The sequence below is a fragment of the Rhinatrema bivittatum genome, chromosome 4, assembly GCF_901001135.1.
Source record: "Rhinatrema bivittatum chromosome 4, aRhiBiv1.1, whole genome shotgun sequence".
NCBI lineage: Eukaryota > Metazoa > Chordata > Amphibia > Gymnophiona > Rhinatrematidae > Rhinatrema > Rhinatrema bivittatum.
In genome coordinates this window covers 387,840,997-387,865,543 of record NC_042618.1, presented here as the reverse complement: position 1 = coordinate 387,865,543, position 24,547 = coordinate 387,840,997, and positions in this window count along the sequence as shown.

Genomic DNA, 24,547 nt, shown 5'->3' with positions numbered 1-24,547 from the left:
GTTCAAAAACCAAGAGAAAAGAAAGAAAAAGGAAAAACAAAAACTACCTAAAACTAAGAGAGAGAAATAAATCATTTCCTTTTAAAAAGGAAAAGGGGTTGAGAGAGGAGCAAACTGCAATGGTTCTGTGACTCAAGGCAAGAAGTCTAGCAAGGGTAGCAAAAAAAAAAAAAAAAAATCAAACAAACAAAATATACAAATGGATGAAAAAGGAAAACAGAACATATTACCTTAAGCCAACAGCAGCAGCAGCAGCAGCAGCAGAAATTTCCTCCACAGCTTCCTCTCTCTTGCTGAGTACCAGACCTCATCAAACTCACAAACAAAAAGGGTAAAACTTAAAATAATTCACCCCAAAGCATCCTCCTAGTAACCCTCCTTCCAGGCAAGGAATTAACACCTGCAGCCCTGAGGACAGCAGGGGCATAAGGAAGCCTAGGAGCACCAAGGATACAACTGAACAAGTTTATCCAGTCCTGGTTTTACCATACTGAATTCAGGGACTTACTTTTCAAGGTGTTAGTAAATGCGATATGGGCTGCCAAAGGCAGCCCTCACTTTTCCAAGGGAATGCAATGAGGAATTCAGAACTGCAAGACCCTATATGCAATGGTATAAAATCAAGACTAGATCAACCTGTTTTGAAAATGTGGAGCCAGCTGACAACCCTAGGTCCAACAATCAGCAATTTGGTAAAGCACTGACAAGGAGTGTGTTATGGTTAAGCAGTGTTTGGGTGGATTCCTGTGTACTGAGGCAGATGACCACGCCCACGGGGAGGAGCCCCTTGAGGTGACACAGTACTGGGCTAAATGCAGACGCACAAACACAGAGTTCAGTTTTTTTTATTAAACAGCTTGTAGTGTACCACCAGAGGTGGCACTAGTGAGGTAGTCTGGAAGTAGCAATCCCAGGACCCTCGGCAGAGGGACCCTTCTCACCCCATTGGTATAGGGGGATTCCGGTGCTGTTTTCCCAGCAAGGTAGTATTGTGGATGAGATAGATTGAGAGTTAGATTACTCACTAGATGGTTGCTGTTGGTATGCAATTCCACCAGGTTGAAGATGTTTGGTAGTGGCACCGAGGCAGGGAGAGCGGGCCCTCGAGGAGAAAGTACCTGATCCCTGTAGGACACCTGAAATAAAGCAGAGGGCCCCCGAGGAGCGGGTACCCAGGTTAGCAATACCCCGAAGGGCAGAGAGAGAGTTTCCAGCGGCATCACGGAAGTGGCAGAGTAGCTTAGAACCATCTGAAACCAATCCTTTGCTAATTCAATGAGCTAGCAACAAAGTACAGGCTATATACCTGGATGGCATGACGTCAGTAGAGGGGAACGCCCCTAAGGTTCGCGCTATAGCTGGAATAAAGACGTGGGTGGCATGCGAGTGCGCACCATAGTAGGCCCTTGGGAGGAGCATGGTGGGAGGCAGCACCATAGCCAATCCGGGGATGCCGGAGAGGTCAGCTTGTAGATGCGTCAGCAGCCATTTTCCCTAGGGATGCGTGAGGAGCCGTGAACAAGGTGACTGTTGCATCAGTCGGTGCTAGACAGCTTCGCCCCATGTGCTAAGTTTTTACCTTGCCTCAGGTACAAACTTAGACACATGGGGCAAAGCCATCTAGCACCGACGGATGCAACAGATTGTCTTAATGGAAAACAATTGCTGCATGCTAAGTTGAATTTTCAAAACAAAAAGACCAGAACAAAAAACCATGAGGGGTTTCTTATAAGCTATTCCAATTAAAAAAATTAACTGATCAATACACCAAAGGAAGATGGCAAGCTGTTAAAGAATATAGATAGCAACTCAGTTAAGAAAACCAAAAGTCCAACCAAACTCCTTGAAGACTTCACCACTGCAGAGAGAAACAATGTACAAATGATCCCCTAAACAAAACCTGCATACAACTTATAGAAGGGGTGATTTTAAAAAATGCGTACATACCCTCTTAACAACTCACTTGTTTAATGGCACCCATCAACCAAGAATATTATTAATTGCATTCAGGACTGTCTATACAAGCAACCATCAAAGAAATGTGAAAAGACACTCTGCAGTGCCATCCAAATAAAAAGGCTTTCACAATAATTTATGAACAAAATCTCTCTGAAAGGTGAAATGTAGGAAACTGTAAAATAAGAAGAGTAGCAATAATTAATGTGTATGAAGCTTAATTGAAGTTAAAAGGAGGTCCTTGAACATGAAATGGCAAAGGCAAATTACAACACTCATTAAAACCCTGAATTGCATTTAATATAATTCCAGTTGGCAATCTGAGATCCAACAGAGAGAGTACAATTGCAAGTCTGCTTTTCAGTAGCACGTTCTAACACACAACTAAGAAATACATGTATTTAAAGGTCAGCTGTCTCCATGCAGTGTTTATTTGCTAGTAAGCACTTCTAAAAACAATCTCCTACAATCCTGTATGTGTTTGAAAATAAAATAATTTTGAAAAAGAAATGAGATAAAGACAAATAGTACTCACATGTAATTCTCTAATGCTGTTGATGGTTGTCTTCAAAATATAGACATTTTCATGACCCTTTTCTGTATTTTATTTTAATATAGCAATGACAGAATACATAGTTTATAGAAAGTATAACATAAATAACTGGGATGTGCAGAGGAAAAGCAAATTATTTTGTTTATTCATTCATTTCATAGAGCACCTATATTTGTTGCATTAGTTCCCAACATTTTATTTGTTCATTCATTTCCCATTAGAGTAAATGAGAGAAGCAATGTCTGCATATTTTGGGCTCCCAAATTAGGATTTTTTAATCTTTTCCAATGAATTGGTGGGTAAACATCATCAAAAGAGTGACGGCATGTCAAAAATAATAAGACTGTATCAACATGGCACTAAAAGTATCATGAAGAACCCATGGACCAACAATGGGGGAAACTGGCCCCATCAGTGGCAGGCATTCTCCAAGTTACCATCAGAAGAGCTGGCTAGATCATCCCAAGGATGGAACAGTTGTGCCAAGGGCACCAGCAAGAGTGGCATGAATCATCAAGACTGTGAGAGAGGCAAAATGGCACCAGGTATGGCATGAATAGCTCAAGGCACTATGAAGGAGAAACAAAGCACAAAAAGAGGTAGAAAAACCTCCAAGGCAGTGATAGAGAGTAAAAAGAACTGAAAGAATGGCATGAAGACCTCAAAGTATCATGAGAGGTGAAAAGTTACAAAAACCGCTAAAGCAGTGATAGAGGTGCAAAGCAACTGAAAGAGTGGCAAGAACACTCCAATATTCCAAATGAAAATCAAAAGGCACCAACCAAAGTGGTAAAAAAATCCCTAGCTAAGATGATACTGATTAGAGGCACCACATTTTCTTTAGCCATTAGCTGTTTAATATTCTGTTGTTGAGAAAATCCAGGACACGATTCTTCTTCTGAATCCATTTTTCCAAGTACTGTCTTCATTATCTCAGAAGCAGTAATCATGGAGAAGCGAGTCCTGGTCGAGGGTTCTACACGTCTGTACCTTTTGCATTTTTCTGTAGTATAAACCAATGTGTGTGTTTACACTGGATAAGAAACTCCCCCCCCCCCCCCGCCCCCACATATACACCAATACTGAATGAGAACAATAATTGCAAAAATGGTAAGGGAATGGAGTATGAAGAAAATATCCAAGAGACCATGGAACTATAAAAGATAACTGTGTGGGTTAGACCTGTGAAAAGAATCATATGGGCAGGGCAAGACCAAGAATCAGCAAGTACCATAGAGGAAGGAGATTTGGAAAGCAACAAGAAGACTGCCAAAGCAGCAGGGGAAAGATCCTATCATACAAAGACTAGGTTGGAATAGTGCAGCAGCAGTGGCATTTGCAAATATTAAAAACTGAAAGAGTAGGAACAGAGCAATGCAGCAAGAAAAGTATGTGTAAAACCCCCAATGTGTATCTTGAGTGCTGAGGTACAAGAAGAATGGTAGCAAAAGCCTGAGGAATGATGCATCAGGCATTGAAAGCAATGGATGACAAGAGAAGAACAATAATTGGTAAGTACCATAAGGGAAGGGGATTTAGACAGTAGCTCAAAGACAGTCCGGAACCCCCGCTGAATGACCTCCTGCAGTCGATCTCCTGCCGGCGCCATTTTCCGTACGGAAAATGATTTGCGGCAGGAGATCGTTTTCCGGACCCCCGCTGGACCCCCAGGGACTTTTGGCCAGCTTGGGGGGGCCTCCTGACCCCCACAAGACTTGCCAAAAGTCCAGCGGGGGTCCGGAATGACCTCCTGCAGTCGAATCGTGTTGGTCTATGGCCGCCGCCATTTTGCGCCGCCATTTTGAAAAATGGCGCCGGCTGAAGACAACACGATTCAATTGCAGGAGGCCGTTCCGGACCGCTGCCGTTCCGGACCGCCGCTGGACCCCCAGGTGATTTAAGGCATTTGGGGGGGTTCGGGAGGGTGGGGGATTTAATTTAAAGGGTCGGGGGTGGGTTTTAGGGGGTTTTAGTGTGCCGGTTTTCCTGCCCTCCCCCTTCCCCCGATTTACGATTTTTTTGACGATAAATCGGGGGAATTGGTATTGTATCGTGGCCCTAACGATTTTTGACGATTTAAAATATATCGGACGATATTTTAAATCGTCAAAAAACGATTCACATCCCTATTTCATAGTGATGTGCTGTAGGGTATATTTAAGTGACTAGATTGCGGGTGCAGTAGGTGTATGCGGCTGAGTAGGTTGGGATAAGGGTGTGGGTGGTAGGGGAGGGAAGGAATGTGTTTGTGTGTGGCTGGGAGGGTGACAGGGTGAGAGTGTGTGGGTGGGCTGAGGGAATAGCAAGGTTTGTGTGTGGCTAGGGGCAAAGGGGTGGAAGAGGAAGTGTGTGTGTGTGTGTGTGTGTGTGTGTGTGTGTGGCTATGGAGTTCAGATGTTGTGTGTGGCTGGAGGTGTGTGTGTGTCTATGGCAGTGGCAAAGGATGTGACTGGCAAGGGCAGGGGTGTATGTGTCTAGCATGTTGGCTACTGTGACTGAGCTGGTCCCTCCCTATTGCATTTTTCCTCTCTCCTCCCCATTGTACTTCCCTTTCCCCTCCCCTTTCACTGCCCCTCCCTTCACCATTACATTGTACTTCCCACTCCTCCTATCTCCTTTTTCCGCTCATACCTTCTCATTATGACTCTTCATGGGACAGAGGTTCTTGCCTCCCTGCCAACTTCCTTCTTCAGCAGTGCCTCTTCTTGGGCCAACAGGGCATGGGATCCCTGCTGGCTTATTCATCCTAAAGTACCTCTTTCTTCTTCCTTTTGCTGGTGGTGCTTAGGCTCCCCTCTGGCCCACTCCAATGAAGTCATCTGGCTGCCGCTCGCATGTTTCTTTTTGACTTACATCAGCCAAATGATGCCATTGGAATACCTCCAAGGTAAGCCTAGGTATAGATTATTAACTCTATAGCCATCTTTCGTATTGAGTCATAATACCAAAATTTAACTGTCGATATTTTGCTGGAAAAATATATTAGGAACAGAGACCACAGTAATCTTATTATGAATAATTGTAGTATATGCTCTATCCAATGGATATGCGAGTAAGAATAATCCGAAGTTGAACTTGAACCATGTATATATGAACCACTGGAAACATATGTTTGATTTTGCCATAGTGATCTGAGGATAAGCTGATTGCTGATTCACAAGAATATGAAATGGAGCTGCATCTATGAGGAAATCCAGACTGTATCTGCTTTGGATTTTCCCCAGATCTGCTACAGATTTTGCCTTAAATTTGGCTTTTCCTTGGCTTACTGAACCAAGTCATTTTGAAAATGACTCACACATCCCTACCCTTCAATGTAAAACCTTTAAGACTGTGGACAAAATCTTAAAATCAGATTTTGAGGAGAAGTAAATAACTGTGAGAGAGTCAAATGTGCTCCATATGTTAAGGTTGCACAACTTAAGTCACGGTCCTAGGAAATGAATTTTAAATCTTCTGGAGACTACCAATGAAAGGGTTAGGTAAGCCAGCTAATAGGCATTTAATAATTCAGAGGTGATGTTACAAATATACAGTGTAAAGAGAAAGAAAGGAAGCTTAATGTTTTTCATATTACAGACGTGACTATGTGTAACTTTATGAACAGATCTAATACAATCTTAATGAACAGATATAACAAATCTGCTTTAGAGAGGGGAAAAAAGTCATCCTTTTGATTAAAGTGAAAACCAGATATCATGCACGTTTCATGGCTGATTGTGCATTTGTATGCTCAAAACATCCTGTTTTTACAGTAAAGATAGAACTTGATTTGGACTTATTTACCTGCAATAAATGAGTTTTATGGTCAGGCAAAGAAGAGTTGTTTAATTTATTCTCAAAAGACTTGTGTATTAAGCCTCTGCATAGCTAACAAAGGGAAACAATGGGCCACTTTCTAGTGCATAGATGCAGGAGATTTCTGTTTATTCTGTCTTTGCCATGCAATACAATGTCTCATGTCAGAGTGTACAATTTCATCAAAGATTTCCACAGAAACATAAAGTGTTAGGATTAGTAGGAATGTGGGCCCTGGGCTGAGGTGAGAGATGGTACTGCCCACAGGGAGGAGCCCTGTGAGCCTCACTGTTGGGAAGCGAGATCTCAGCAGATGTCAGACACAGCTGTGGAATAGAGTCTTTATTAGAGAATAGAGAGGCACTGCCCATGAAGCGGGGAGTGTAGGAGAAAGTCAATAAATCTGTGCAGTGGGGTATACCTCTGTAGAAGATACGGCAGAGGTTCGCAGTGAGGCTCCTTACTTGAGATGTCACGGTAGTGGTCCACAGCATGGGGTACACTGATGAGGGTTCCTCACAAGAGATGTCACGGTAGTTGTCTGCAGCGCAGGGTACACCGATGAGGGTCCTCTGTAGAGATGTCACGGTAGAGGTCCGCAGAGCAGAGGTACTCAAAGTGGTAGAGGTTCCAGGGAAAGTCCTGGGAAATGAAGTAAAAGATAGTCCAAGGCAATAGGTCTTCCGAGGAATGGATAGCCAGAGACGAGGAAGGGCCCCCGAGGAGCAGGTACCCAGAGTGTCTCACACCAAAAGAGCAGGAACTGGAATGGGAGGTCCGTAGCAAGCGAGTCAGATTCAGCAATGAGGGAACTCGTTGCCAAGTCGGCAGTAGGCAGGGCCAGCCAGCTTAAATGTCCTGTAGGACTGACCTCATCCGGAGGGGACACCCCCGAGGTTCCCACCATGACGTGCTTAAAACTGACCTGTGCTCGCGTGCGTACACGTCTATGGAATTCCAAGGGTAAGATGGCGGTCGGCAGCGTCTGCGGAGTCCAGGGAGGCCCGGGAATGGTGGGCAGGCTGGCGATAGCTGGCAGAGGCTGCAAGTCTTACCCACAGAGTCAAAGCTGCAAAAAAGGAGGTGAGCAACAGAGGTTGTAGCCATCTACAACCGACGGACGTAACAGTAACCCCCTTCTTAGGGCCCCTCCCCGGGGATTTTAGTTTTCTTGGGTGAGAATAATGGGACTGTTTGATCAGCTCTATATCAAGGATATTAACTACAGGATCCCAGCTGTTCTATTTGGGGCCAAATTCTTCCCACGAGATCAGATACTTCCAACGCTTTCCGTGCTTCCTCACATCCAAGATGTCCTCAACTTGATACGTTATATCCTCTTCAGCAACCAGAGGATGAAGTTCAGGTGGTTTCTTCAAAAATTTAGATAGGATGAGCGGATTCAATAGCAAGATGTGGAAGGCATGGTGGATCTTAAGCGATGTGGGTAGATGAAGGCTATAAGTGACCGGGCCCAGCCGGCGAAGTACGGGGAAAGGCCCGATGTATCGGAATGAAGCAAGCTGAGGGTAATTTCAAATGAATAAAGCAGGTGCTGAGCCACACTTTATCTCCAGGGTTCAACTGAGGAGCTGCCCCGGTGATGGACATCATAGAACGTCTTTGCCTTTTGACCAGTTTGCTGTAGAAGTTGTTTGGTGTGTTCCCAAAGTTGGTATAATTCTTGTGCAGAAGCCTGTGCTGCCGGAGACGACACAAACAGGGGTACTGGAAGAGAAGGCAGAGGCTGGCGTCTGTATACTATTTGGAAGGGCGAAGATCCAGTAGAAGCAGACTGGTGGGAGTTTAAGGCAAACTTGGCCCAGGGTAGTAAGTCGGACCAGTCATTCTGCCGAGAGTTCACATATGCCTGGAGAAACTGCTTTAGAGTATGGTTCGTCCTCTCTGTCTGTTCATTGGTCTGCGGATGATAGGCTGATGTGAGGTCCAAGAATATGTCAAATTTCTTGCATAAGGACCTCCAGAATTTTGCCTTAAATTGAACCCCTCGATCAGAGAGTGTGTGTCTTGGGAGTCCGTGGAGATGAAAAATGTGGTGAATGAACAATTTTTCTAACTCCGGGGCCGAAGGTAGACCAGGTAACGCCATGAAATGAGCCATCTTCGATAAGTGATCCACGGTGACCCAAATGGTGTTGTTGCCACTGGATGGGGGTAAATCCACAATGAAATCCATGGCTATATGTGTCCACGGCTCACTAGGTGCAGGAAGAGGTTGAAGGAGCCTCCAAGGGCGGCCTGCCGGTGGCTTCTGCCGGGCGCAAGTGGGGCATGCTTCTACATATGCTGGAGCGTCTTTTTTATGGTGGGACACCAGTAGAATCTCTGCAGAGTGGAAAGAGTTCTAGCTTGTCTGGGGTGGCCAGCGAGCAAGGAATCATGCATCCAGTGGAGGATTTTCCTTCTGAGTGGTCGGGGAACCACCATCTTCCCGGATGGAACTGTGTGCGTGGCAGAGAGGAGAACTCTCATGGGATCGATAATGTGCCGTGGGACATCTGGGACATCTTCCGTGGTGAACGAATGGGAGAGTGCATCGGTTCTGGTGTTCTTGTTGCCTGGCCGATATCTCAAGAGGAAATTGAACCGGGTAAAAAAATAGAGACCAGCGGGCTTGCCTGTGATACAGGCATTGAGCACGGTGTAAGTACTCGAGGTTCTTGTGGTCAGTGTATACCGTGATTTGGTGTTGCACTCCCTCGAGCCAGGGACGCCATTCCTCGAAGGCCAGTTTAATCACCAGTAATTCCATGTCCATGATTCCATAATTACGCTCCGCCTGAGAGAAGCAACGGGAAAAGAATGAGCATGGGTGCAAGGTGTTATTGGCTGAGGATTGCACCAACCCCGATGTCTGAAGCATCCACTTCGACGATGAAGGGTCGTTGGGGATCTGGGTGACGTAAACATGGTTCTTGTAGGAACGCCTCCTTGAGTTCTTGGAAGGTGGCCACTGCTTCAGGTGACCACTTGGAGGAATTAGATCCCTTTTGAGTCATAGCTGTGAGTGGGGCTATCAGCATTGAATAATGGTGGATGAATGACCTGTAGTAGTTAGTAAAACCAAGGAATCTTCAAAGCGCCTTAAGACCTGTTGGTTGAGGCCAATCTCGAATACACTTGGCCTTTTGTGGATCCATCTGGAACACCTGGCTTGAGACCACATAGCCAAGAAAGGACAGATTCCTGATGAAAGGTGCATTTCTCCAGCTTGGCATATAACTGGTCTCTAAAACCTTTTGCTGTTCTGTAATTCGCTGGGCCAAGCCTGGGATGGCCTGAATCTCCGAGACCTGTGCCAGGTCCATGGACTTTGCAATCTGTTAGGATTAGTAGGTATGTGGGCCCTGGGCCGAGGTGAGAGATGGTACTGCCAAGGGGTAAGAGCCCTGTGAGCCTCACCATCGGGAGGCGAGGTCTCAGCAGACGTCAGACACAGCTGTGGAATAGAGTCTTTATTAGAGAATAGAGAGGCACTGCCTGTGAAGCGGGGAGTATAGGAGAAAGTCACTAACTCTGTGTGATGGGGTATACCCAAGGGGAATACCTCTGTAGAAGATATGGCAGTGATCCGCAGAGTGGGGTACAACAGTGAGGCTCCTCACTAGAGATGTCACGGTAGTGGTCCGCAGCGCGGGGTACACCGGTGAGGGTCCTCTGTAGAGATGTCACGGTAGTGGTCCACAGCGCGGGATACACCGGTGAGGGTCCTCTGTAGAGATGTCATGGTAGTGGTCCACAGAGCAGAGGTACTCACAGTGGCAGAGGTTCCAGGGGAAGTCCCTGGAAATGAAGTAAAAGATAGTCCAAGGCAACAGGACCTCCAGAGAGGTGGGGCCCCCTAGGAGCGGGTACCCAGAGCGTCTCACGCCAAAGGAGCAGGAATTGGAACGGGAGGTTCGTAGTAAGCGAGGCGGATTCATCAATGAGGGAACTCGTTGCTAAGTCATCAGTAGGCAGGGCCAGCTGGCTTAAATGTCCGGGAGGACTAACGTCATCTGGAGGGGATGCTCTCGAGGTTCCCGCCATGACATGCTTAAAACTGACCTGTGCATGCGCACGCACACCTATGGGATTCCGAGGGCAAGATGGCGGTTGGCAGCATCCGCGGCATCCAGGGAGGCCTGGGAATGGTGGGCAGGCTGACAATAGCTGGCAGAGGCCACACGTTTTCCCCATGGAGTCAAAGCTGCAAAAAAGGTGGTGAGCAACAGAGGTCGCAGCCGTCTGCGACCAACGGGTGTAACATAAAGTTTATTATTGTCGGCAAAGAAATGGAAATGTTATGTTCAAGTGATGCGACTGAAAACTTTAAGACTTGCAAAAAGCAAATATCCTGATACCAGTACTTGAGAAACACTTCAAGTTTCTTAAATGATAAATACAGACTTGCCTTCCTCAAACTTTCCAGCAGTGCATTAAGCAACATGACTGATACCACTATTATTATTGCTTATGGGGCAGATGCTTTAAAACAGCTGGAAATTTGTGGAAACCAGCAGAATTTTCATCACTGAGGTAAGTGTTGAGCTTTGCAAATGTTTGCAAATCATAAATATCCCTAGCATGATCAATTATCACTGACAGTTTTAAAGAGCTAGGCATTGCATAATGTACTAACAGTTTACAAAGTACTGCAGATGTTTATGAAAAAGATACAAGAATAAATAACAGATTTAAGAACCAATAATGAAAAGACAGGCACAAGAGGTTATAGAGGCTATAGGACCCAGTCGGCCAGTGCACGCAACTTACTTCAGCCCCAGGGCTGAAGTAAGTTTGGAGATAAAAAAAACAAAACATCAAAGGTAGGGGGGCAGGGGCGGGGGAGGTAGGGGAAGGGAAGTGAAGGTGAGGTGGGGGGGTAGGAAGGTTCCCTCCAAGGCTGTTCCAATTTTGGAGTGGCCTGGGAGGGAACGGGGGAGGGCAGTGCGGCACGCATGTTATAAAATCGGGCATACATATGTGCGCACCGGGTAGTGTGAGCACATGTTCACCCATGCGCTCTTTTTTAAAATTTACCCCATACTGTAGCTACAAATTGAAATAAAATTGTATACCAGAACACAGTCCACTTCTATACCAAATGAGAGAAATGCAGTAAAACAGTCAGTTACTAAAAATTTACAACCTGATATTCAGCACTACTTAGCCGGTTAAGTGGCAGCCAGTGGGCTTGCTTTGGGTAGATCAGGGCAGTGCTACTTATCTAGAAAATTTAGCTAGATAAGTTATGATATTTGTACTTATACAGTTAAGTTAATCAAATAAGTTAGATCTGCCATACAGCAGGTCTAACTTATCCAATTATAACTTATCCAGATAAGTAGCAGCAAACATGAGGATATTCAGCAGCATAGCCATGCTGCTGGATATCCCATCTAAGTTAGCTGGATACGTTTTATCCAGCAAACTTACCTAAATGTTTTATTTTAAATATTTAACTCACAGTTCTTGTAGTTCTCATTGAAAATACATAGAATCAATAAAGAATGAAGTCCATATTGAGTAAACCAGTGAGCTTCCTGGATAACTGTATCTGAATATTAAGAACATAAGAAGTTGCCATATTGGGTCAGACCAAAAGTCCATCAAGCCCAACATCCTGTTTCCATTAGTGGCCAATCCAGGCTACAAGTACCTGGCAAGTACCCAAAAACTAATTCAGCGGGACTTTTTTTCTTTTCATTTTTTCTTTGTTTTAATTCTTTTCATTTATTTAACATGAAAAAAATGATATTTAATAAGCTGAAGATAAAAAAAAACAAAAAGGAAAAATGGAAAAAAATGTTGGGTCTTTTAAAAAAAACACTCTTGGGCCCTTTTCCAATCCCTCCAGATTCTCTTACCCTATTTAATGATCTTCACATGACAGAAATGATCCCAGGTGGCTCCTGCCCCATCTTTGTTGCAATAACAAATGGTGCTGGCAGAGACCAGTACCATTGTTAATCTTTTCTATACAAAATGGAGGCCTGGATCTGGGCCTGGCTGCTGCCATTTTGTATGAACAAAATTAACAATGGTGCCGGCCTCCTTCTACCACTCAGGCCAATTCAGTATGGTGCCTTCAGGGCGCGCGCACCGTTAGCCTCCGTTTGGACGCGCATTTTCGACGCTCTATTATTACTCCTTATACAGTAAGGGGTAATAGCGCATGGAAAATATGCAGCCAACCCCCCAAAACTAATAGCGCCTGCAACATGCAAATGCATGTGATGAGCCTATTAGTTAGTCAAGCTCAATACAGAAAGTAACTCCTGGCAAAGGCAGGAGTTAAATTCGGCTGGCACCAGGCAAGTGTACAGAAAAGCTGAAAAACTGCTTTTCTGTACACCCTCCGACTTAATATCCTAGTGATATTAAGTTGAAGGCCCCAAAAATAAAAACAAATAAAAAATCTTAAAAAAAAAAAAAATCTGCCCGCAGGTTGGAAAACGAACGCTCAATTTTGCCAGCGTCGGTTGTCGAACCTGCTGACAACCGCCGCTTCCACCAATAGGGAGGTGCTAGGGATGCGCTACTGTCCTTAGCGTCTCCTTATTAGCGCGGGCCCTCATTTGAATACTGAATCGCGTGCGCAGGAGAGTGGCCTGGGCGCGCGTTGGGAGAGCAGGCACTCGCCTCGGAGTGTTGGCTCTCCCGTGCACTTTACTGAATCGGCCTGACTGTCATTTATAATTGATTTATTTATTTGCATTTGTAGGCCACTAATGCATAAGGCCGAAGTGGCTTACAATTCAACATACACAGTCTAATATAAACTCTTAAAAGCATATAGATATCACTAAATAATTATAACACATGGGTATGAGTGACTGGGAATTGCTACTGCTCTGTAAATATTCTAGGGTAGGGTAAGAGGAGCTGGAAGGGATTAGGGGGAGGGCTCAAGAGTGTTTTTTCCTCTTCTCTAAGGGGGCTGACATTTTTTTAAATGAAATAAATGAATATGAATGAACCTTTTCATCCATTTTTCTTATTTTTTGTTTTACAAATGAATTGACATGAATTTGCCTCCCTAATTTTGAGGACACTGAGATATATTCATCCATTGTACCTGAAGACTGGAAAGTGGCCACTGTAACCCCAATATCTAAAAAGGGCTCCTGGGGTGATCTGGGAAACTATAGACTGGTGAGCCTGATTTCAGTGCCAGGAAAAATCTTGGAAACTGTTATAAAGAATAAAATCACAAAAACATTTAGATAGACATGTTTAATGAGATACAGCCAGCATGGATTTACCCAAGGAAAGTTTTGCCTTACAAATCTCCTACATTTTTTGAAGAAATGAAAAACATGAACCAGTTGGTGTATTTGGATTTTCAGTAGGTGTTTGATAAAGTCCCTCATGAGAGGCTTCAAAGAAAACTAAAAAGTCATGGGATAGGAGGCAATGTCCTTTTGTGGATCGCAGACTGGTTAAAAGAAAGGAAATAGACAGTAGGGATGTGCAGCAGGGACGGATACATTCGATTCGGTATTCGTATTTGTCGGGACCCAAATCCGTTACATCCGTTTTCGGGGGACCCTGATTCATCCATTAGTTACAGATGGTATTCGTTTCCCATTAAAGTTAAAAAAAACAAAAATCCCAACCCTTTAAATTTAATTAACTACAACCCCCCACCCTCCTGACCCCCCCAAGACTTGCCAAAAGTCCCTGGTGGTCCAGCGGGGGTCCTGGAGCATTCTCCTGCACTCGGGCCATCTGCTGCCAGTATTCAAAATGGCACCGATAGCCTTTGCCCTTATTATGTCACAGGGGCTACCGGTGCCATTGGTCAGCCCCTGTCACATGGTAGGAGCAATGGACGGCCGGCGCCATCTTGTGCTCCTACCATGTGCATATGTGTGCATGTTATAAAATAGTTTGGCCACACACACATGTACCAAATTTTAAGAGGGCACACACATGTGTGTGCAAATCTTTCTTCTACTGCGTAAGTTGGGGGATTTTAAAAGTGGTGTGTTCCAATGCCATTTCCAGTTAAGCCAGTTCTTCCCCAGGTCACCCAGATAAGGGGTAGGTCCTTCAAGCTACCCTAGTTTAATAGCCTTCACTTCCCGCAGTTAGCCCCAACCCTTAAAACCCTGCAGATCTGGCTATTTTTCTTCATTTCATAACTAATACCCCCTCCATAGCAGAAACAAACTTATGAGGCAGGGGATCTGGGTGTACTCTCATGCATGTAAGTATCTATGGGGCGGATTTTAAGAGCCCTGCTCGCCTAAATCCGCCCAAATCCGGGCGGATTTAGGTGAGCAGGGCCCTGCGCGCCGGTGCGCCTATGTTCAATAGGCCTACCGGCGCGCGCAGACCCCGGGACTCGCGTAAGTCCTGGGGTTTGGCGAGGGGGGCGTGTTGGGGGCGTGTCGGGGGCGGGCCCGGTCGGCGCGGCATTTTGGGGGCGTGTCGGCAGCGTTTTGGGGGCGGGCCCGGGGGCGTGGTTACGGCCTGGGGCGGTCTGGGGGCGTGGCCGCGCCCTCCGTACCCGCCCCCAGGTCGCGTCCCGGTGCGCTAGCGGCCCGCTGGCGCGCGGGGATTTGCGTCTCCCTCCGGGAGGCGTAAATCCCCCGACAAAGGTAAGGGGGGGTTTAGACAGGGCCGGGCGGGTGGGTTAGGTAGGGGAAGGGAGGGGAAGGTGAGGGGAGGGCAAAAGAAAGTTCCCTCTGAGGCCGCTCCGATTTCGGAGCGGCCTCGGAGGGAACGGGGGTAGGCTGCGCGGCTTGGCGCGCGCCGGCTATACAGAATCGATAGCCTTGCGCGCGCCGATCCAGGATTTTAGCGGATACGCGCGGCTACGCGCATATCTACTAAAATCCCGCGTACTTTTGCTTGCGCCTGATGCGCCAGCAAAAGTACACCAATTTGTGCTGTTTGTAAATCTACCCCTATGTGCACATCTCTGGTTCACACCCCAATATACCCATGCCCCACCCAGGCTACTTCCACACCCTGTCCCTTTTTGAAAACTTTGGAGATTTGTGCGCTGTGGGAGATATGCGCGTATCAGGGTGGCTTTTAAAATATCAATGTGTGTGAGCCCAACTTATTCACGCATCCCCTAATTAATATGCATGCCAGGCTTTTAAAATTCACCTTAAAGATTATTGTAGTTCTCTTCTGAGCCAGTAGAGGGATGCAGGATTGGGAATGGGATTAACATAGAATGCAAGGGTTGATAGTCACAGTAATACCTAGAAACACACAATTAGAAGGACAAATCATATAAAATATTCACTTCACATTTCCATTATAGCACAGCACATAAGCACACATCCTCTTTTTTATCCAACCAACAGAACTCTGGTCAGAGGTTCACAAGCATACATGTATGTGAAGAAATGCAATGTGATTTCCCTAAACATTATTGGGGCCCAAGAACTATAGAAATTGGTTGCTTATTACTGAGGGGAAATGGATGGAATCTGAGGCTTGCATCTGGAAAAAGTTTGCAAAGTAGCATAACCACCATTGGAGGTAAGTTTCAAAGGAGTTTCATGTGTAAATGTAATATACTGTCATAGCAATTTTCAAAACCCCATTTACCTACATTAAGTGCACTTAACGTGGGAAAAACCTATTGACAATTCAATGGCATATGTTGCAGCAATTTTCAAAAGCACATTTATACAGGTAAAGTGCATTTACACATGTAAAACCCAGTTTAAAGCATTTTAATTCTTTTGAAAATTACCATGATAGTTTCTAACAGGATAAAAAATTCCAATTGTGTTTACAATTGCATGTCTTGAATATTGGAAACAGAAAAAAGAGGTAAAACGTATCTTTCTACTAGTGACAAGATGTTTCAGCTACGAAATTGACTGATTTCATTATGTAAGCAGGGAACAAGTAAAGGAATTTCTACCTAGCTATATAAGAAACTGGAAGGTCTGTATTTAGTAAGCCTGCAAGTGGAGAAGTTATCCAGATAAAATGCCCTGAATATACAGTGGCATAAAAGTCCCACTGAATATACTCGCCTAATGTTATCAGTAGCCAGATAACTGTAAACCTAACCGGCAATGTTTGAATATTACCAGCTAGGTTTAATGTCATCCAGGTATGTGTGCCCAAGCCCCCTCTTGCCCTTAAGCCCACTTTCCCCCATCTCATGCAACTATTATGACAATTCTACCCACCCTCTCTTCCCCAGCCCCCCCAAATCCAGCTGGCAGCACGATAGTGTCTTGCCTGCTCCTGGTCACTTCCAGCATTGCTTTGACAGAAATATTGTAAATGTATGATAATAATATTGTCATTGGCTCTGCGGAGGTGCAGAAGACGTGTGGGGTGTATGTGGGGGTTTTTTTGTGTGTGATGGAATAAAGTATAGCCAGAAATAGGACTACAGCATCCTTCAGCATCTAAAGAGAGCTAAGACCAGGGAATCCCAGAGGGCGGAGTCCCTAAGGGGTGGTGGATCTCAAATTCTTGCAGAGTAAACCCCAAAGCAAAATAGGCCGTTGCAGAAATATTTGCAAGGGAACATAAGGAAGGCTGGGCTTGGTGGAGATGGATGGGGTGGGAACTCTGACCTCACCAGGGCTATAAACAAGGGACCAAGAGGAAGAGAGCAGGGGGAAGATGTTTTCCCCCCAGACTGATGAGGCATACAAGAAGCAACAGGAAGAAGTAGAGGAGCTGGATGTAGAAATCCCAGCTGAACCTTGAGAGGATGTGGAAACAAATTAAGGCCAGTACAAATCTGAATAAGACTGCCTTTGATTTTGAGAGTGAGCCGCTCGATTAGCAATTTGAACTTTGAAATTGCCCTAATACATTTTGAGTGTGAACTGCTCCAACTCTAGTTTGAGCTTTTGAACTGATTAGAAATCTGCCATTCTGAGTGTGATTTGAACTGATATTTTTGTTTAATTTGGCAGTTAAAAAGCTACCATACTGAATGCAGTTTGAACTGACTTTTGTTTGTTTTGGCAGTTGCAAAGCTGCCATACTGGATACAAGTTGAACTTGCTTCTGTTTGTATAAGCAGTTGAAGGGCTGCCATCCTTAGCCGAGTTGGGTCTTATTTTTTGCGCAGCTGTGAAGCCACAGCCAGCTCAACAACACGGCAGAACTGTTTTTTTGGTTCATGTGTTTAGCCAAGTTACTGCAATGCCCCATGAATTTTAAACAGCTGCACTGTAGCTTGAAGTGAAACCATTACAGTCACGCCAAGTAGAATATACAGCATCCTTTCTTTGTTTCCTGTCAAAGAGCAGTGGCTGTCCCTTAACTAAGTGTGGCATTAGTGTTTATTTCTGTAGAGGAGAACAGTCAGTAGAAGACCACCTTGGGTTCTGAGTTTCCCAGCAGCTTTCTAAGAGGAGATCTTCTCAGCATCTTAAAAGCCCAAAATGGCACTCAGTTCATGTTAAAAAGTGTTCCCAGATAATATCAATAATTTGCATTTCTGCACTACTGAATCTTGCAGAGGAAAATTAGGCACAAAACATACCAAAGACTAATCAGCTGTGCTGCATACAAATGTCTGCAAAGCAGTTCATTAATAAACAAATGGATTAATGTGGATCAATATAAAATTGTGATCTGAAATTTCATGGGGGAGATCCAAGATGGGACTGACCTGAGAGGATGTCTTGGAGTGGGCTCCTAATTTCCTTCTCTTTTTTTTGCCTTGGATTACCATGTAAAGGAATGCAAGCAGAAAGTCAAGATTGGAGCACATTCTGCTGTGACTCTGACTGCCAATAGTGGCTCCTAGATTCAGTCCTCTGATTGCCATGGTGTGGAGGAGTAGACAGGTGTTAGTCTCTGGCAGGAACCAGCATCTCCTTGGTCCCAAGGCACATGATCCACCACCGTTTTCAGGGGGTATATGAAAATGAGGGGCAATATTGCACCATGCGATAGCATTACACATGGTTTTAACACTGAAAATAACTACACCTTTTTTCCTGGTGTTAAGCTGTGCGATATGCCTGAAATGCTTGCAAAAGGAGCCTTAAGTCAGACTATGCCTCTTAGGATTATTTTACCAGTAAGGCAGAAGTGACTAGGGATTGCTTCTTACTCTTTACTAATTGGGGGTCTTTAAGATTGGAGGAGGAAAGAAAGTACCGTGGGAGAGGACTTGGAGGGCCAGCTCTGCCAGTGGAGTGAGGGGGGACGTCATTTTGGAATCCACATTTTTTCAGTCTACACATATCCTCTTGATATGTTTTCATTAAGGCAGAATCTGCAAAGGCTATTGACCAGTTTGCTTTTCCAGGCATAAAAATTTCTTTGCATGAAGAATGCAGTATACACACACTGGCAGGGTATAACATGACTGCTCTATAATTTAGAGAATTATTGTACCTCACAGGCACAATGATATATAATACTAGGTTATTTATGAGGGGTGTATTTGGTGAAAGATAGCTGCTACTAAACCATGACAAACTGAAAGAAAGAAAATGCCTTATAAAAATACAAAAAGAAAGGGAATTTGTATTAAAAAAAAAAGTATTTTGGTAGTCATTATTTGACTTCACTATGACAAAGAAAGAGATCTTTTTTCAGACTGAAGCAAATATAGTATTATTTTCAGATTATAGACTAGTTTGGAACATCAATCCTTGATTCTGTACTTCTCCAATACTTGTATTATACAATTAGACTAAATACAGCTTGCATTGGAATCAGATATTCATTTTCCATTTAAAAAAATTAAGAATTGTTGAGATTAAGGATTAGATTCACTATGGGGTAGATTTTCAAAGGGGTACGTGCGTACCCCCCGAAAACCTACCCCAACCCCCCCCCCCCCCCCCTGCACGCGCTGAGCCTATTTTGCATAGGCTCGGCGGTGCGCGCAAGCCCCGGGGCTTGCATGGAGGGGCATGTCGGGGGCGTGTCGGGGGGCATACTGCGAGTGACACGGTGTTTCAGGGGCAGGCCGCGAGTGACGTGGCATTTAGGGGGCATGGCGCCAGCCCGGGGGCGTGGTCGAAGCCTCTGGACCAGCCCCTGGGTCGGGTGATGGCACACCAGCAGCCCGCTGGCGCGTGCAGATTTATGCCTGCTTTCCGCAGGCGTAAATCTGCCAACAAAGGTGTGTGGGGGGGGGGTTTTAGATAGGGCCTGGGGGGGTTAGGTAGGGGAAGGGAGGGGAAGGTGAGGGGAGACGGAAGGAAAGTTCCCTCCGAGGCCACTCCGAAATCGGAGCGGCCTCGGAAGGAACAGGCAGCGCGCGCTGGGCTTGGCGCGCGCAATTTGCACAAATGTGCACCCCCTTGCGCGTGCCGACCCCGGATTTTATAAGATACGCGCGGCTACACGCGTATCTTATAAAATCCAGCGTACCTTTGTTCGCGCCTGGTGCACGAACAAAAGTACGCCCACGCGTACATTTATTAAATCTACCCCTAAGGGTTTTATCCCATTTTGTGTTTATGGGATAATAAAATGATGAATTAGGCCTTAAGTGTTTTCTTAAGGAGATATTTTGATATTACCTTTGTGGTAATATTACATTTTATTAAAATCTTTGAAGAGATTGAAACATTCTCAGAGCAGAGGCATAGGAATGTATTCTTCAAACAAAAGCAAGAAGCAGTATTACAATCTGAATAAGGTCGCCAACAAACTCTATGTAATAAAGGACAGCCTGCATCAATACTAGTTTACTCTACTGCATCTAGTACCACAAATCTTTCAGTTTTTAGAGAAATTTGAACCAGAAAGATGGAACCAAGATTGCCTCTTATGACATGAAGATGATAGTTACTCTCCTATAAATACAGTAACTCTCTTCAATAGATAAACTGCAACAAACACTGTTTCATTATATATCATTTAAAGATGAAAACAAAACAAAAACTCATTGGGTTTGTTTTCATTTTGTAAAGCAATTCTGAATCCCAGTTTTCAATCGCCATCTCCACTAATCCTCATCTCCCCAAAAGGTGTCGTTGCCAAGAAAACAATTACCCCACCCTCCTCAGGACTTCCCCACCCACTGACATAGTTTACGGCCATCCATAGAGTAACAGGATTGTTCCAATTTTAAAATGGTGCAGGCCAGCCCTGAGGCCAGCATTATTTTATTATATTCCCTGCAGCATACTGATGTACAAAATAGTGTTGGCCTCAGAGCCAAATGGTGTCATTTTCAAATCGGGACCTGAATGGGTAGGAGCAACTGAGGATTATGGATGTCCCATTCTAGCTATTGTAATCCAACAGATGGAGTAAACTTGTCTAGGGGTTTTAAGGAAAGGCCAGGGTGGGGGGAAGGTACATTTGATTTTCGTGATGCTGGGAGTTTATTTTGGTGAGGGAACATAATGAAATAAGAAGTTGCCATATTGGGTCAGACCAAGGGTCCATCAAGCCCAGCATCTGGTTTCCAACAGTGGCCAATTCAGGTTGTAAGTACCTGGCAAGTACCCAAACACTAAGTAGATCCCATGCTACTAATGCCAATAATAGCAATAGTTATACTCTGTCAACTTGATTAACAACAGATAATGGACGTCTCCTCCAGGAACTTATCCAAACCTTTTTTAAACCCAGCTACATTAACTGTTCTAACCACATCCTCTGGCAACAAATTTTAGAGCTTAATTATGCTTTGTGTGAAAAAGAATTTTCTTTAGTTTGTTTTAAATGTGCTACTTGCTTAATTCATTGAGTGTTCCCTAGTCCTTCTATTATCCGAAAGAGTAAATAACCAATTCAAATATATCTGTTCTAGACCTCTCCTGATTTTATAGACCTCTATCGTATCCCACCCTAAGCTGTCTCTTCTCCAGGCTAAACAAACCTAACCTCTTTAGCCTTTCCTCATAGGAGAACCATTGCATGCCTATATCTTTTTTGAGATAAAAACATAAGAAATTACCATGCTAGGTCAGACCAAGGGTCCATCAAGCCCAGAATCCTGTTTCCAACAGGGGCCAAACCAGGCCACAAGAACCTGGCAATTACCCAAACAACAAGAAGATCCCAATGTACTCATGCCATGAATAGCAGTGGCTATTCCCTAAGTAAACTTGATTAATAGCAGTTAATAGTCTTGTTCTCCAAGAACTTATCCAAACCTTTTTTGAACCCAGCAACAAATTCCAGAGCTTAATTGTGCATTGAGTGAAAAAGAATTTTCTCTGATTAGTCTTAAATGTACTACTTACTAACTTCATGGAATGCCCCCTAGTCCTTCATTTATCCGAAAGTGTAAATAACCAATTCACATCTACTCGTTCAAGACCTCTCATGATCTTAAAGACCTCTATCATATTCCCCCCATCAGCTGTCTCTTCTCCAAGCTGAACACTTCTAACCTCTTCAGCCTTTCCTCATAGGGGAGCTGTTCCATCCCCTTTATCATTTTGGTTGCCCTTCTCTGTACCTTCTCCATTGCAACTATATCTATTTTTAGAAGACTCTAGACCTAGGAGATGACAGAAAGGAACATGGAGATCCTTGGCTCCGAAGATGGAAAAGACCCACCTGTGCCCTACAAACCCCAGTGGGGGTGGTCCCGGACCACTGGGCCTCAGTGTGCCCTACCAACCCAGCCGGACTGGTCGCGGACCACGCTAGGATGGATCAAGCAAAGCCTTGGACATCTAGACAGGACAGACATCAGGACATCAAGACTGCACCAAGGAACATCAGGACTGGGACAATGGAGACATCAGGACAGACGAGACATCAGCAGAGACCAGGACAGATGTCAACGAGGGATCCCACAAAGATACAGGAAGTCAAGCAGGAATGCAGAGAAGCCCAAGGATGAACTAGCTCCTTTCAAAGGCAAAGATAGACTGGAAGTTGGGCCCTTTTATAGGGCTGAAGAAGGAAGACGCCCAGAGAGGAGTTCCAGGTGGAGTCAGAGGGACCACGCCCTACTGGCCCTTTAAATCCAGGCAGATGATGCAGCCTCGCCCCTTAGGGGAAGCAGGAAGGAGGAAGTGGTGCAGGACCCTGGACAGCAGCCATTCTGCTGCTGAGAAGTGCAGGAGCCGGAGCTGGGCCGAGCAGACCTCGACATCGACAGCAGCATCCTGCTGCGAGAAGGAAGGCTGGGGATGGAGCCATGGCAGCGTCCAGACACCGAGGAGCAGGCCTCCAGACCTGCAGGGAGAAGCGTGGTCGGCGGCGGCTCCATGTCGCAAGAGTGGTTGGAGTCCACAGCTTCTGACCAGCTGTGGGAGTGGCGAAGATGGCGGAAAGGCCTCCGGGCCATGGAGAGAAGCGCCTGCTTGCAGCTAGGCCCATGAGCAGGAGCACAACACTTCTCCCAGGGAAAAAATGAGTTCTGAAGGCAATCCTTTTACTCCAGAACCTGAAGAAAAATCCCTTCCCTCAACCAACAAAGGACTAAGGAGAAAGTGTTGTGTGAGAGCTAGTGTGGTGAGAGACAGCCCCTGAAGTATAAATATTTTTATGGCTCCATCATATCAAGCAGTTACCTGGACATGGTGTTACATGTATATCCCTACTAGATGAGGGCTCACCAAAGACCTGTAGAAGGGTGTTATCATCTTCTTTTTCCTGCTGGTTATGCCTCTCTCTCTATGCAGTCCAGCATCCCTCTGGCCATAGCCATCACTTTGTCACATTGCATTGCTACCTTCAGATCATCAAACACTATCACCCCAAGGTTTTTCTCCCCATCCATGCACATCAATCTTTTGCCTCACATCACATGCAGCTCCTTTGAAAATCTATTCTACCACCATGGGACCTATTCCCAGTCTATTCATTTTGATTATGAACCTCCTATGTGGGGCAGTATCAAAATATTTCCTGAAATCTACATAAATTGAATCAAATGCTCATCTTTGATCTAATTCTTTAGTCACCCAATCAAAAAATCAGATTTGTTTGATGACCTTCCTCTGGTAAAACCATGATGCCTCAGATCCTACAACCCACTGTGTTGTAGGAAGTTGACTATACTTTCCTTCAGAGAGTCTCCGTTAATTTTTCCACTTCTGAGATGTCTAACCAGCTTGCAGTTTCCAGCCTCCTCTGCTACCATTTTTGTGAAGCAAGTCCACAACCACCTTTGAGGCCCCACTCCCATCTTCAAGGACAGGTCTTTCAGTGGACCTGCCAACATCTATTTGAGCTCTCATAGTATCCTTGTCTATGTTCAATTTTGCTAGTTCTACCCAAAAACTTCTGTAAATGTCATGGTATCTATCCCCACATCCATCTGTACACTTGCCAAACAGCAAGGTCTTCTTTAGTAAATACCAAAATCAATATGATTCTCCAAAGGAACAAATATGTTTCTGCTTTTTCCTCACTTTTCCCCACACAATGACCCGCGCCATCTTTAAAAATGGTGCGGGCCATCCAGTGCTCCTACCATGTGACAGGGGCCGGCCAATGGCACGGATATCCTGTCACATGGTAAGGGCAAAGGGCCATTGGCGCCATTTTTATTAGTGGCAGCCGATGGCCCGAGAGTGGGAGATCACTCTCGGGACTTCTACTGGACCACCAGGTACTTGTAAAAAGTTTTGGGGGGGTTTGGGAGGGTGGGGGAAGCTAAAGGATCAGTTTTAAAGGGTCGGGGTGGGTTTAGGGATTGTTTTGGTGTGCCGTTTTTCCCTAGCTCTCCCCCAAAGCGATAAGAGAACCCAATGAACAATTTCATGGGGTTTTCCTATTGGTTTCGGGGAGCCCCCGATTTCTGACGACTTTGAAAATATCGTACGATATTTTCAATCGTCAGAAGCACGATTCACATCCCTAGTCTTACCCAGTATGGCATATATTATTCTTATATTCTTATCTTCTTATGTTCTTAGGCATCATTTTTGAACAGCAAGTTGAGTATCACTCCTCCCCTTAAGGGCTCCATCACCATTTGTCTGAGCAGAACCTCGTGTAGGACATCCACAATCTCTTTACTTCTTATAGATTCTGCAGCAGGGATACTCCTATCCATCTGCCTGAGTCACTAAAGCTTTTCTCTCATTCTGTATCTATGGGAAAATACCTTAATGAATCAGGCCCTATAACTAGCAGATTAAAATTTCTTACAAGCAACCCTTCTCCCTTCCTTCCCACCTTTTGGATGTTTTCATACAGATCTCTGTCTTGTTTTTCTGACTGAATTGGAAGCCAGTAGACCACATCAGTGTAAATGGAAGTACCATCATCTTGATTTAAGACAGATCAGTGTTTCCTCCTTTCCTCATGCCCCCCTGCATTTCAGTTGCAGGATATTGTTTTTGACACAGA